The sequence below is a fragment of the Castor canadensis genome, chromosome 4 (assembly GCF_047511655.1).
Source record: "Castor canadensis chromosome 4, mCasCan1.hap1v2, whole genome shotgun sequence".
Lineage (NCBI taxonomy): Eukaryota > Metazoa > Chordata > Mammalia > Rodentia > Castoridae > Castor > Castor canadensis.
This window is the reverse complement of record NC_133389.1, coordinates 139,058,697-139,074,662: the sequence shown is the minus strand read 5'-3', so window position 1 is coordinate 139,074,662 and position 15,966 is coordinate 139,058,697. Positions and strand designations below refer to the sequence as shown.

Sequence of the window (15,966 nt, the reverse complement as noted above, 5' to 3'; positions counted from 1 at the left end):
GGCAGAGATAATTTAAATAACTTAGCCAATGTTGTAAAGTTAGTAAAAAGCAGAGGCAGGGTCCAGCCCAACATTTTGTACTCAACAATATATTATCACATTGTCTCTCTAATAAGATGAACCTCCAGTAACCAACAGATTTTCTTCATATATATACTCACAATGTGGGTGAAATAATCTGAAGAAACAAATTGTGCAAATTTCAGTTATTAATAATGTAATGATTAAATAATGTTTTGAAAAACGTAATTCTAGGAGAAAAGATGCTCTTTAAACTTATTACACTCACACAAAAAAATCCTGGAAAGTAAAAAAATGTATAAAAGCTGGTAACGTCTGAAAAATCTTAGTGTAACCAGTTTCCTTCATCTGTTTCCTCCATTGGGAAAAAAAATTAAAAAGGCTTTTGTAGAGTTTTGCAAGATTAGACTGACTGGAGTCTGAGTTGCATGACCTAACAGGAAGCCAGGCCATTCCCAGCTGCCTGTGATCCCTGAAACAGACTCTGGAGCTCCCTCTTTCCTCCCTTTCACACAGCGACTTTGGGCTGAATAATTGTCAAATTCTTACCTCACCCTTTCACTGACTGCTAGCAGGATCAGATTGCATTTCTTTCAGTGTTCTCCACGCCCCATTTTCTTGAACTGTTTAAAAGAAGAAGTGAAGAAGAAGAAAAATCCAGTTTCCAATACCTGGAAGAGAAAACTAAATAACTTTACTTCTGTTTTGAAAAAATCTTTCCAAGAACTTTCTTCAGAGATTTTACAAGTGAGTACTTGGGAATATACTGTTTAGTCCACAGGAAATAACCTTTATTTCTTTTCCTTCGGAGGAAAGCAGGCAAAGACGGAAAGAGGACCACCATCTCTTCCCCTGAAATGAAAATCAGCTGTTCCATGTGAACAAAGTAGGCTCATATTTAAAGCAAAATTAAGTTCTCAGCATTTTGTGTTTAATTCTTAAACAAATATATAAAAAGGTTGATGTTTTTAAGATGATAAATATTGATATAAGTAATTGATGAAATGTAGCCTTTACATCATTTTAAAACCGTAGTAGAATTCTTTGTTAACTGTGCCTGGTCAATTGGAATTATTTGAAAGTTTGGTTTCCCTTTAAGTTTAAGATACTTTTAAATAAGAATACTTCTGATTAATGGTTATAGAATCATATTAAACTTTGCTTCTGGTAATATAGAACAGCACATAATATAACAATACACCTATAAAATTATAATGTAAGAATTATTTAATTATGGAGAAAACTCATTTGTATAAAAGAAATACTGAAAAATGAGAGTCAAGAACTATGCCATGTGGGAAAAAAGAAAAGATAAGCCACAGCCACATTGTGACTCATTTCTCTGGAAATTAGTCACAAAGTGACTTTGTATAATATGAGATAAGGTAAACACAAAGGGCAGAGCCCAGGCAGGAAGAATGCAGCATACATCCCGGAGAATTGTACTTTATGTGTAAAGGCACAAGGTTTATTTCAGAGGGGAAAAGTTGTGACAAGGTTGAGATATTGCAAATTTTTTGAAGCTAGTGCATGATTATTTCAAGGCATATTATTCATGTCTCATCTAATCCTTATACTGAGTGAATGAATTGTCTCTTTGAAACTTGTTTGAGTAGGAAATGTTAATATGGGGCCTCTGAGTTAATAAATTAATAAAAATGTTAATAGGATCAAATACAAATAGCTAATATAATAGCATAAAACTTTAAAACAAAGTAAAATTTTTAAATAGTAACTTTTAACAATGAAAGTATTGAAAAACCATATGTGTCTTATTCAGGAAACCACTGAACAACTTTAATGGCATATATACTTTTAGTTCCTCTCTCTATTTGATATACTGATTTGGACACATATATGTATTATTTTTGTTTTCCTTTAAAGTATAGTCTGATGTCTGATGTCTATAAGCATTTGCTTTACCACCAATAATTAGATCTAACCCCTTCCTTTTGAAAATGTGGCTCTGGTTCAATAGAGTATACCATCACTGGTGCTCCATACCAGATGATGTCTATAACTCTATGCTTTGTTTGCTGATTATACAAATATTTTGATCAGAATCTTCCATTATAAACATTATTTATACTAATTTTCTCAATACTAATTTACTCCTTCATTAAGACTTAATTTCCTGATCTTAATTAAGTACAGTATTCAAATTCAAACAGCAAGTAAAGAGAACAACAAACTCTCAGAAGGAATAGGCCAATCTAAAAGGCTGAATCTATTTCTAGGATGCCTACCAATTTAACTAAATAGTAAATGCAGACTTTAGGAAGGTTTGGTGGAATAGATTCAGAGTCACAAACTTTGAGGACAGATTCCATTTTATATCCCTACCTGACAAAAGGAAAAAAAGAAGCAAAGTAAAATCCTTGCCAAAGAAAAAGAAGAGAAAGTGTGAAAAATGAAGGGAAGTACTCAGAATAGGAGCTTCAAAAAGAGAATCTTATTATTATTATAAATTAAGTAAATTTGATGCATAAATTAAATGAACTAATTATATCACCAATTTATTTTTGCTATGTAGACTTGATTTTAGAATTTTACCACAAACCATTCCATCCAGTCTTAATAAAAGCCTTCTCCAATCAGTCACACTGTTTTTGTTTACCATTTATATCATGATATTCATTTGAGGAATTTTACTTGGCAGATTACCTTTTTAAAGTATAAGAAAATACTGTTAAAAGTATCGGCATTAAAACAGTTCTGCTACCTTTTACAGTGATACAAGAATGCTTTAGTTCTTTCTGATTATTAGCACATACTTTAGGAAAACTCTGAATTCTGTAGACTTGGAATGCCAATTTAAGTTACAGTTTTTGGATACCCAATCTCACTAAACTAAGGAAACCTTGCATGTACATCTTTTCATGACAGACCATCCTTCTGGCCTCTGAGATTCTCAGTGACTGTTTTCTTGGTATTATGTATCAATTCCAGGGACCTATTACCCTTCTCTTTCTGTCTTCACTTCCCTATATGCTAAGTGCCATGCTGAACCAGGACTTAGGATTCCACTCTCCAAAGGATAAGAGCAACCTATTTACCTATGCTTTTCTTCTCCCACAAACTAACAACAACAAAAAGTGCTGGGCCCAAGTCAGTTTTAGTTTTCAACATTCCTTCAGCTCCCTTTGAGAGCCTGTGCTCTCTCTTAGTAGGAACAACTACTTTTTAGACTGTTTTTAAAATGAAAGGATATCAGGATACCATGACCCACAGTAGAAGTCCCAAAGCTACAGTAATTCTATCCCAGTTTTTCTATCTGATGGACCGCAGATCTCTGTGGAGACTTGGGATCGTTCCAAAAAATAAAAACCTTCGTAATCATAATGTTTTTGAATAAATATGGTATTTTTGATTAGGACATAATATAGCCACTTCAACATCAAAAAAGTAAAGTTATTCATCAGTAGGACACTGATAAAACATAATGTTTTTATTACCCTGCACAGAGAAACAGTCACCCTTGAACAATAACACACTCTCAGTGCCACCACCATTCTGCTGCCACCACATTCTATTTTCCTTCCATTCTTTTCTATCAAAACCTTAAGTTCCAAAATAATTCTCTTTGAAACATCACCACATTCCTCATTTCCCAATGCTAAAAATGCAGCTCTCAGAAATGGCACGATTCTCCAGGATAATGGCACTTATTGAAAATATTGCGTTTAGAAAGATTCAAAGTTCCAGATTTTTTTTATCTCAAAATGCGTCAAAATGGTGATTTTAAAATTTCATGTCTCTACTCTTCACAGTTTTTGTGCCAATGAGTTCAAATGTACATAATGAAAAAGTAATTAAACTCTAATACATAATGTATTAATGAACCTTGAAAACACTTTAAAATCTAATGACAACATTAGGTTACTGAAATAAATCAGACATAACAGGACAAAATATATGACTCCACTTTTATGAATATCTAAAATGAGTGTATTTAGTAAGACAGAAAGTAGATTAGAGGCTACTAGGGGCTGTGTTAATGGTGAGTTATTGCTTAGTGTGCTGAAATATTTGGGATGATAAAAAATTTAGACAGAATTATTCATGATGGTTGCATAGTTTTGAGAATGGAATTATTATTTTTTCCTATGCAATAATATATTGTGAATGGAATTATTGTCACGGAGTTGGAAACGTAAAATTGTTGCAATGGCAAACTTTGTGTTATATCTATTTTACAATAAAAGTTATTGAAAGTTACTATTAGTAAGAATTCAGTTGAAGAGTTCTAGATTCAGGATGATATTCTACAAGTATTTTCTTAAGAAATTAAAAAGTGCAAATATTACAATATTGATCACCCAAACTTAAAAAAAGTAACAGAATCTTCTGCTGAAAGTTGAAACACTTTTGCATTATGTTGTATAAAGGCTAAATTTCTATTCATAATGCCTTTTTCTGGTTATTGCCCCAGGGAAATTTCAACCTCACAGAGTGTACTGGCAAGCCCCATTTCTTCTTTAATTATGGTAAAATTCACTAATGAAGCCATATAATGCTAAAGCTCTTTGTGGAAAATTTAGAAATTTTGTAATTTTTTTTTTAAGTAGTTATAAGATTATTCAGGTATTCTATTTCTTTTTGAGTGAGATTTAGTACTTTGTGTATTTAGAGGACTTAATTTGTTTCATCTAAGTTGTCTAACTTATTGGCATGAAGTTAGTAATATTTCTTCATAGTGGAATTCATAAGGATACAAATTTTCTAGTTTCTAACATTGGTACAATTCGCCTTCTGTCTTTTCTTTATTTACTTACAGTTCACCTAGAAGTTTGTTAATCTGTACTTTGACAGAACTACACTTTGGTTTTATTGAATTTTACTATTCTATTAATTTCCACTCTGATTTTTATTATTTATTCTTATTGTATATTCCTCTCTAAATATTACTTTAGCTCTATTTTGATAGTTATGTTTTGATATGCTGTGTTTTAATTTAATTCAAAATATTTTGTAATTTCCCTGTGATTTCAACATTTATTTATAGGTTATTTTGAAGAGTTTTATTTCATTTTCACATAGTTCAGGAATTTCCCAAAGATTTTAGACATTTCTCCTTCACTTATTTCCCATTTAAATTCCATTAGTTTAAGAATGAATATTTTATATGCTCTGAATAATTCCTAACTTAATGAGATGTATTTTTATGGCCATTCATATGATGGAATTTGGCAAATATTCTGGCACCTTTGAAAAGCATGTGTGTTATGCTTTGTGAAATGGAATTTTTAAAATCTCAATGAGATCAAGCTAATTCATAGCATCAATAAAATGTATGTCGGGATGAAGAATTTTTGCTTTGTTTTCCTTCTGAATACTGGGATATAGTTATTTAAATATCTGCTATAATTGTGCATTTATCTACTTTGCTTTATAATTCTGCCAATTAATTGCCTCATGTAATTTGAAGCTCTTTACTAAGTAGCTAAACATTTAGGAATGCTTTGTTCTCTTCATGAACTGTCCCTTTATTGCTATAAAACAACTCTCTTATCACCAATAAAATTCTTTGCTCTAATAAATAATTTTATACTAAAATAGCCACCCCAAGATTCTTTCAATTGGTGTAAACATTGTACAATATTTTATACTTATAAATTTTGTGTTCACATAAAAAGGCAACATATAATTAGTTCTTGTGATCTTATTCCATCAGACATTTGTCTTTTAATAGGGGTGTTTGCCACATTTACATTTAATGTTATAAGTGACATGTTTGGACTTAATCTATCACACTGCTATCCTTGTTCCATTGGTTCTCTTTTCATTTCTGTTTTTTTTTACTTTACTTTTTCTGTGATTCTTGGAATAAGTATCACATGAGATATTTTATCTCCTTTGTTGGTTTATTTACTAAAATTTTTTTTCTTATATTTTTTAGTGGTTTCTTTAGGGTTTGAATCTTTGACACATATTTGTTTCATTTTGATCTGTGATACATCTTTGATTCATTTTGGTCTACCTTCAAGTGATTTTGGATTCTTTGTCTTGTAAGAAACTTCTAACAGTAAACTTCCACATTTCCCTCTCTGGTCTCTGTACTGTGGTTTTCAGACATTTGTTCCAAGTATGCTATAACCAATGCACTACAATGTTACTATATTTATTTCAAACAGATAGTAATCTTTTTAAAATAAAGTTTTCATTTATAATGTACAGCATCTTCCTTCCTTTTTATGAGTCCACAGTTCCATCCTTGTCACTTTCCTTCTTCAGAGATTCTCTCCTTTCTTCTAGGTTTCTATTTACTTGTATACTAGTTAGAACGTTTAAAGTTTCCTCCAAGCTCTCAAAAGCTGCATTAATGACTTGTAGTCTGCCTTTTTGCTTGTGTTTCAATTGCATAGTTTCTTATCATTGTTTCTTCAAGTTCACAAATTCTTTCTTTTGCTATGCCTAATTGTTTCAAATATCATCTGATGTCTTTTCATCCCACATGTTATTGTTTCCATCTCTAGAACTTTGTTTGGGTTCCTATGTTCTAAACCTTTACTTAGAATACTCAATATTTTCTCTAGCTTCTTGAACATATGGAATGAAGTTAAAATTAACTTTAATATCCTCCTTTATTATCTGTATTTTCTATGTCATTTTGACTTTTTCATTATGGGTTATATTTCATTGTGCTTTGTCTGTTTAGAAATTTGGAGATAGATATCTGATATTGTGAATTTTACCTGTTGGACACTTGATATGTTGCATTTCTATGAATATTCTTGAGTTCTGTTCTGGGTTGCAGTTAAATTGCTTGGAAACAGTTTGATAATTTCTTGTCTTGCTGTCAGCTTTGTTAGCCAGGAACAAAGCAATGTTTATTCTGTAGTTAATTTTTTCCCACTCCTGAGACAAACAACCTTCTGAGTATTCTACTTGATACTCCATGAATTGTGATTTTTTTTTTTTTTTACATTTTGAGGACATGAAATAGTCCCAGCTTTATGTGTTCTCTAAGTTCTGTATCTCTAATGTATCACTTTCTGTAAAGCTCTTATACTCTGAGACTCTACCCTGTATACTCTAGCCACCTGGGCCTCCCCAAATTCCGAGCTTAGTCTCTTAAACTCAGACACAAGTAGGTTCTCCAGAGTTTCCCCTCCCTGAACTTTTGTGTAGAAATTCTGTTCAAGAGCTATGCTAGAACAAAAATAGGAATATAAGGCTAAACTCTTTTTCCTCTATCTGTATGGGATTACAGCCCTCCACCGATCAATATTATTTCATATATTTTGCTTTTTCTCCTGCTCCCCCAGGTGGCAGGATAAATCCATCCCCTGTTGATCCATTTTCACTAGAAATAGTAAGGTTGTTTTTAAATTATATTTTATGGATACATTTTAGAAATGACCATAAATAAAGAGAAAATGTAAGGGCATAGATCCTATAATGGATACTTTTGCCTAGGTAACATAAATATATTTATTTCCTGCTATGTTCCAGACACTGTTAGGTGAATGAATGCACTTAAATGCTTATACAATGAAGCACTTAAATTCACTGTTTCTATGAAACACATAGGAAATTGATTTGTTCATTGTGTTTTTATGATAAGAGATTTTTGGGAAGCTAATGCCTCATTCTCTATTTTAGATGCCAAATGAGTTCCATGTGCTGAAAATCAGTCAAGCTGTCACATGTTCAGTGAATACTTCCAAGGCTATGAGTTCTCAATTTACTTCCTTTGGGTCTCTGAGTTTTGCCAGGAATTATATATTACTCTTTCTGATAGCTTTCTATCACAATTTCTCTGTGTTATCTTTCCTCCACTGCTTCCTGAATACCTCCATATATAGAAACCTGAGGAAAATAAACACAAATTAAAACTTTCTCTTGTGTGATAGGAAGTAGGGTTTCAGATGCTTCCTGCTCAGTCATTTATTCCAATTAAGGCAAACATAAATCTGAATGGCAAGTATTATAGACATAATTTATATCAATGTTAGAATTTGGTTTTATATAAGAATGTAGCTATAAAATGTATTTAAGTTCTCTGGCTTGAATCTCATTTAGTTCCAGCATTTGGGAGGCTGAGGCAGGAAGATTGCAAGTTTAAGACCAGTCTAGGCTACATGGTGAGACCCTGTCTCAAAAGAACAAAAAATTAAAAAAAATTAATCTCACTCAGCCAGGCTATTTAGAAAATGAATAAAGAAAACAGGTATATAATAAAGAAATGACAGCATCCACATTCTGGTGCTAATGTAGATTACAAAAAAAAACTGACATAAGCAATTGATCTTAGAAATATCTAGGCCTTCCTTTCAGTTTCAATACATTTATACTAGTTCCAGACTTGCCAAAATTAACTTATTTTTGTATATTTTTTGCTTGAGGAATCTGCCAACTGAAGAAAGATACTTGATCTGAGGGAATTTAGATTAGTCTTAAGTCACATAGCAGGAGAGATCATTTTTTTCTATGTAGTTAGCTATGGATAAAACTCTTTTCAAGCCTTTTTAAGTTTTCAACCATTAACCCGTTCAAAAATACAAAAAATTCCGGAGGCACCGATCTTTGCCATATTTCTATATATCATTATTAATTCCCCATCACCAATTAGTGTGTATTCTGTATTATGACCTCCTTTTTTCAGAAGGCAGAGAGATATAAGGGGTCACCTGTTCTCCCTAATAGGTGATAAGCCTCAGCGATAAAAAATAAGGGTGCGTGGTTGTCTACACAAGGTCTTTAAGGGTATGTGTGAAAAATATTTGTGCATGTGTTTATTTCCACTTTTGGGAGTCTATTGTTTTCTTAAAATCTCCTGGGAGCTTGGATACAAACATAAAAGGTATACCTGAGATGTGCTTCATATCTAAGGAAAAGGAGTGTTAAGCAATGACATGTCCCAAAGAAGGCAAGATAAATATTTCAAGTACTGATAAAATCTTGAGATTAGGTGGAGATAGACTAAGATATCCTATGGATTAGAAATCTTCAAGAAAAGATTAAATCATTAAAAAAAATTTTAATTCTATGATTACAATTCAGTAAACAGATTCAGTATTTTCTCATCTTCAAAAGTGAGCATTAAGCTACATGCTTTTTTATATATTAAATCCTTTGCAGCATACAAAAAGGATACAATGTGACAAACTAATCAATTATGAACTAACCAAATTATTAATATCTGAGACATCTTATAAAAATAAATCTCTGATGGTTGAGGAGGTGAATTCGTGTGTGATAACTGATACATTGTAAGGACTGGTGTAAATGCCACAATGTACTTCTACCCATCACAACAATAAATAAATAAATAAAAAATAAAAATAAATCTCTGATCTATATCCCTAGAAAATTACCATTAATGGAGTTAAAACAGGGTTTTTAATAAGAAAACAATACCTGATTTCTCATTATATGATTATGTGTTAGGTAAAAATTGGATAGTTTAAAAAAAGAAATGGCAATTTCAAGCAGTCTTTAAAAATGTAAAATAAAGAGCATTCAGTATGGGGAAAGAATAGAAAAAGAGACCTGTTTATTGAATGTGTGAGTTAAAAAGAAACTAGAACTATCATTCTCTGGGATGCTCATGGTTCTCATTCATTTCATGGGTCTGACATTTTATTGTATGAATGGAAGTGGCTGAAGATAAGCTAATAAGCTTCTGGAAATCTATGACTCAGCTAGTTGGAGCTCCCTGTTCTTTCAGAGTGGTGATTCAGAGGAGCTGAAAGCAGGATGTCATCTGAACAAATAGGTTTAGTTACCAGCAGCTGTAGTTTCAATCTTGAACCAAGCTCAGACCCCTCCCAAATACTTTCCAGTAGAGCACAGTTAAAATTCTGGGGTTTTCCACATTAATACTGATCTTTACTACAAGAAATACTCTCACAGACAGGATTGAAAGTGGGTCACTATTGGCTTGCTATGTTTATTGTACCTAAGGATAAACACTTCAGCTAGTATTTGAAGCCATAATGATTTCCTAGAGAGAAATTTATCTGATTTATCATATATCTGAAAACAAAATGTTCTAAAAATACAGCCTCAGATATATTGAGTATAATTTTTTTCTCCTTTTCAACAAGGCAGAGCATAGTAATATTTTGTAGGAAGTTTCCACACATGGGCTAAAATTTTGCTCTCCCTTTCTCATGTCACAAGTTGAGACAATGAGAAGTGGAAAGTTGTGAAGTCTCCAATGTATTTGAAGGAAAATGAAGAATTTGGCCTGACTAGTTATTGATGCTTGAAATTATGAAAATTCATATCAATCTCACTTTACAGAAGCCATGAATTAAGGTACAAATTTGAACCCTAGTAAAAAGGTCTCAACTGTTCTTCCATGTTTTTTCAAATACATATACCTGCTACACATAGATGTCACACTCAATATTAATTTTAGACAATTTTAGCTGATACTTTAATTGATCAACCAAGAGATATATAAATATCCAATTTGGTCCTGAAATATCACTTGCCTTTCTTAGTGAATAATGGATAACCAGAAGGACAAATATGAAAAGCAGGAAAAATTGCCATATTCAGCCATAAATCTCTTTATGTCATTCTCATTCCTAATACATATACAGAACAAAAAACCCATGTGATATATTCAATCCTTTTCTTCCTCCTCTCAAACCAACTTCATTTTATACATTTGCATTTTTCCATTCCCTTCCATTTGTAGCTACTAGCATTAATATTTGAGCAGATTTGTATTCTCAGAAAACTACATTTAGATTTAGATATTAAATACCAACTTTTGGCTTTTCTTCCATAAATAAATCTAAATCGCATGCTGTGAAGAACTTTGCTGTTAGGGAAATTGAGTTAGTATCAGAACCAGATCCATCCTGAGGAAGAATGGTAAACTCACTGAAAAGAATGGATGTTACCTTCTTTTAAAAATACTGTCATTATAACTGAACTATAATATCTACACAAAATAGTTCCACACATTTTTCCTAGTAGAATTTTGTAGGTGTGGACAGCTATATGTAGTATAATAAAAGAGTACTTGTTACCATAAGAAAGAAACTTTGGCATTATTTCCTTTATTAAATGTATTTACTTTATTTTACTTTGTTTATTATATTTTTAGTCACAGGTTAAGCTCAATATACATTCTCTTCAGACCCCAACTAGGAATTTTAAGAAATATATTTACTATTTAAATTTCCCTGTTCTTCACTTTTCATTATCTCTTTACCTCACACAGCCCACTTTCACATTGCTTCTCTGTTTTCCTTTCCCAACTTGCTCATCTCTCTTAACCGACAATAAGAATTAATGTTATCTGTTACTTTTTAGGGAAAGTTATGTTTCTTCAAAAATACAAGCCCCAAAAGTAAGAAAAATAACTTTTAATTGTTGAGTTTCTCAACTTACATTTTACTTATAGAACTTTGACACAAAGTAGAAATTGGAATTTTCCTAGTTCTAATTGTAGTAAATGCTAATTACTAGAGATTGTAAGTAATATGAAATTTACTATAGGGTGATAAAAAGGAAGATATTTTGTGAGAACAGAGGGTCTGTCTAAAGCTTCCAGTCATACTTTCCTTGAATGGCCATAACCTCTGAGTTAGAGTTGAAGCTCTGCCAATGTGCAGATGCAAGACTTTGACCAAAACAATTAGTTTCTGAGCCTCAGTTCACTTATTCAAGTACCAGGATATTTCAGGTACTTGTCTTTCATCACTAGCAATATATAATTGCATGACCTTATCTCCGTTTCAGTCTTTTTTAATTTTTTGAATAATCTTAGTTGATCCATATTGTTGTAAAATCAAGGTACTCACATTTTTTGCCTGGTATTACTCTTTCTTTCTCTTTCATTTTTTAATACTATGACTAATAAAAATTTAGTTTCACAAGTCAAAAATTTTAGATTTTTATTCCTAGACAAAATTCCTTTGCTTTGTAAAACAGTTTATGACAACTACTCCTATGACTAAAAGAATGAGAATAGAGAGATTTTAATCAGTGAAATGCTCACAACTTAAAATACGCACAGCATGTTGTGATTTGACTCATTCAGTGACATTAGGGAATTTCGTGTTAAGTAATTCTCTAGTAAATTATGACTTTCTGTAACAGGAGCCAAAACCAAAGTGAGTTTCCCTAGTGGATTAGCCAATCTTTCAGTAAACATGAGTAGAAACAATAAAGTCTGCATACTTTGGGAGTTTTTTTGTTTACTTTTTGAATCATTCTCTAAATTTGTTTATTAGGTTCAGAATGTTTGCATCATTATTTCCCTTATTTTATTATTGGGTTTGGAAAAGTTTTAAAATATAACCCCCAAATTTCAATCTTTTATAACAAAAGCATTAGACATTATTTTAATGGCAGCATAGTTTTAAAATTAATTTATATTTTTATGGTACTGGTGTTTGAACTCAAGGCTTTGTACTTGCTAAGCAGGTGCTCTACCACTTGAGCCAAATCCCCAGCCCTTTTTGCTATAAATACTTTTAAAATAGGGTCTCCCTTCATGAAGGATATATAGTCTTTTAATATTTGCCCTTAGAAGAGTTCTCCAAAATTTCCAAATGTTATGCTTTTGACAAAATTAGAAGATTTCTGGTAAACTGTGTTTTCCTAAATTTGCCCAACTAACTTTATACTCATGTTCTTCTTAAGTGATATGCAAAATAAATTGTACTCTCAATGGTGTTATTTATGTGGACATATCTCCCTTAATTTTTGCATGCTTTCTAAGCTCCTTGAAACAAACAATATTTCTTATTAGTCTCTACATTTCATAGCAAAAATAATATCTTTTAGCATATAAATCTACAAACAATTATTAGTTGAATGGGATTAACTTAAACTACTGTATGCTAAATTGTGGGTAAAAACACTACATTGAAAGGGTTTTTCATTTATTTCATTTTATGTAAAAGAAGAAAAGAATACAACAGACTCAGTTAAACTTCTTAGAAACCTCAGTATGCCAGAGAATAAATGTCAAAATCAATGATTTTTGTTTCTCATATATTATAATAAAATATATTAAATTAAAATAAAATAAAATAGGATCTCACATTATGACCCAGCCAGCTTGGACTGTGATTGTCCTAATGATGCCTCCCTCTTAGCTTCAATGGCAAGTGAGAACCACCATACCTAGCATTTTTATTGACTAAAATGAGTCTTGAGAACTTTTTGCCCAAGCTGCCCTTGAACACGATCCTCCCAATCTCCACCTCCCAAATAGAGTTACAGACATGTGCCACCTTGCCAGGCTTCAGTATAGTTTTAAAGATAAGGAAAGAAGGGGAGTCTGATCTGGGTTTTGTAGTACTAATTTTCTCATCCCCTCAACCACCTTCCAATAAGAATGGTTTTAAAAATTGGTTATTAGCTTGTCCATGAAAGCAAAAATAGCAAAATAAGCACCAGGTTACATTTGGCTGTAAAAGGAAAAAGAAAATCTATAGGATACATAGCTTAAATTAATATAGCCACTTAATGTCCCACATTGCAGAAAATACAGAGGCAGGATGATTCAAGACCAGTTAACTCATCATGAATTCAAGTTCTTTCCATCTTATCTTTATTATTCAAGTCCATTTTACTTTATTTTTTTTAATATGGAACGCTTCACAAATTTGCATGTCATCCTTGTGCAGGAGCCATGCTAATCTTCTCTGCATCGTTCCAATTTTTTTTAGTATATGTGCTGCCAAAGCAAGCACTCCATTTTACTTTAGGTAATCTTTCTCAAGAATACATGATGGTTGTTTCAGTCAGAGGCATGACATACAGACAGGACAAGTTAAAGGAGGCCGTGTGCATCTTCCCACATAGGTGCACTTAGGTCAAGGATCATTTTCAAAATACCCCATCTTCAACCCTGGAAGATTTCACACTTTCATTAGCCAGAAATTTGTCATCTAAAACATCTAAATCGTCACTGTAAGGGAAGTGGAATCACACTCTTTAAAACTTAAAGAAGATTCATTCCAAGGTGGGCATAGACATTCTCTCTGAGCTGAATTTACAAACATGTTGAGTTTGCTAACTATGCAAAGTGGCACATCTTAAATTTTAGCAAACAAGATGACCAAATGGCATTTTAAAAATTTGAAGAAAAATGTATCTACAGTCTCACAAAAGTCATACTGTCTCTTGTGAAACCATCTTTTTCTCTAGAAAATCAATTTTATCAACTGATTTTAAAATACTTATAAGTATATTTTTGTGTACAGCTTTCAAAATTCACATTGCCCTCATTTTCCCCACAAAACCATCTAGTAATTATCTTTATCAATTTAACTATGTGCAATATAGATGAATGTATCACCACATCTGATAATTGTTACAATGTTGGAAATCTACTTTGTTTAAAAATGTAATGCTATTTTCTCTGATAAAATAAATGTGAATGTGTATTTAGCCATTTTTAATTTTTTTAGCTTATAAGGGTGATTATACTAGTTTAAAGTGTCATAGACATTTCTAAACAAAGAACATATGTATGTATGAAAAATTATTGCTCAATCATTAAGTTATAAATCACTTACTTGTTTTCTCTTACCCAACACTTTTCAAAAATTTACCACTTCTGCTATTTATCTTTGTTCAATTGATAAAACCAGATATGAATCATCCAAATGTTTAATATCTGGAAGGAAGGATCACTAAATTTTGAAGGCAGAAATTACTATGAATTGATGGTTTGGGTTTAGACAAGAAATCATTTAATGAGAAATTATTAATACCCCATTTCATTTTACCAAGAGAAAACAATAAACTCATATTTTTAAAAATCCACTCTCTCTTGTAATTTTGAAAAGGTAATCTCAGTAGTTTTCTTACATAAAAACTAGACCATAGCAAGAAAATCAACAAATCCCTTTATCTCCCTCCCTCACTTTACCTTTCTCCCTGTCTTCCACACACACACACACACACACACACACACACCTTTCTCCTTGTCTTCCACACGTGCACACACACACACACACACACACCTTTCTCCTTGTCTTCCACACGTGCACACACACACACACACACACACACACGCACTTTGCAAACTTACTTATATTCTCCATCCCCCACCAATAAAACCTCTCCCCTCAGTCTTTCTTCAGCCCAAAGATACACCTTCTTCCCTCCTCTGCTTATTTTACTTTTCTTTTAGCTTTATCTCTCCCTCTCCAATGGCAGAACCATGTAAGTCTGTCTCCACAAATATCAGGCTTGGGGTGCAGCTCACGTGGCCAGTGCATGGGAGCCCTGAGTCAGTCTGAGTCTGAGTCTGAGTCTGATTCTCAGCACAAAAACAGAAACAACAAAAAAAATGCACTCCCAAAAAGGGTCCCTTCAAATATGTTTTCATTTTCAGCATAGATTTATAATATTGTCCTAAATGACTGTTTTCACAACCTTTGTTACTGATCCATCCTCAGCTCACTTGCTACCACCCCATCCCTCTAATGGATATTCTCAAGGGGAATGATGAGGCCATTGTCACAAAATCCCATGGATAAGCTTGCAGCCTTCCATACTTGCCTTCTGGAAACATCTGGGCTTTAGATACTGTTGACTGATTCCTGAAACTACTCAGTCCTTTAGTGTCAGTGTCACAACAGACTCTCAGGTTTCCTTAGACTTCTCTGTCAGTTTCTTCTAAATCTTCTCATGTTCCTCATTCTTATTTTTCAAAGTTCACTTCTAAACTATTCCTTCCATAGTGATTCACCTAACAGAATCACTATGAAGGCTACATAAATTAATATTTCTAAAAGAGCGTCTGTTCTATATCAAGTGCTATATGATACTTGCTAAGTAAATTTTACCTGCTTTATAGAAAAATCACCATTTATATAGTGATATGTTTTCATCTCCATCAAAGACTTCTATCTTGAGTTTCTTGTCTATATATTGGTTTCTTATTTTATGACTATACCAGAAGTCTCAAAAATACTTTAAATTCAAACTGCCTCATCTTGAATTCATCACCTTTCT

General features: G+C 32.4%; 1 protein-coding gene and 1 non-coding gene across 6 annotated transcripts in view; one reads left to right on the top strand and one right to left on the bottom strand.

Moving 5' to 3' along the window:
• The first annotated feature begins 460 nt into the window (after nt 1–460).
• Tfpi (tissue factor pathway inhibitor) overlaps nt 461–15,966 on the top strand; it is an 83,763-nt gene continuing 68,257 nt past the window's right edge. For 2 of the 5 annotated variants that reach the window (XM_074071248.1, XM_074071247.1), the window contains exon 1: nt 461–768. The gene's annotated coding sequence lies outside the window, so the exon portion shown is untranslated. The remainder of the gene's footprint in view (nt 769–15,966) is intronic. The other 3 variants (XM_074071249.1, XM_020182744.2, XM_074071246.1) reach the window with 3 other exon arrangements.
• Nucleotides 13,581–13,691, bottom strand: LOC141422810 (U6 spliceosomal RNA). Its single transcript, XR_012447533.1, has one exon. It is a non-coding gene; the product is annotated as a U6 spliceosomal RNA (small nuclear RNA).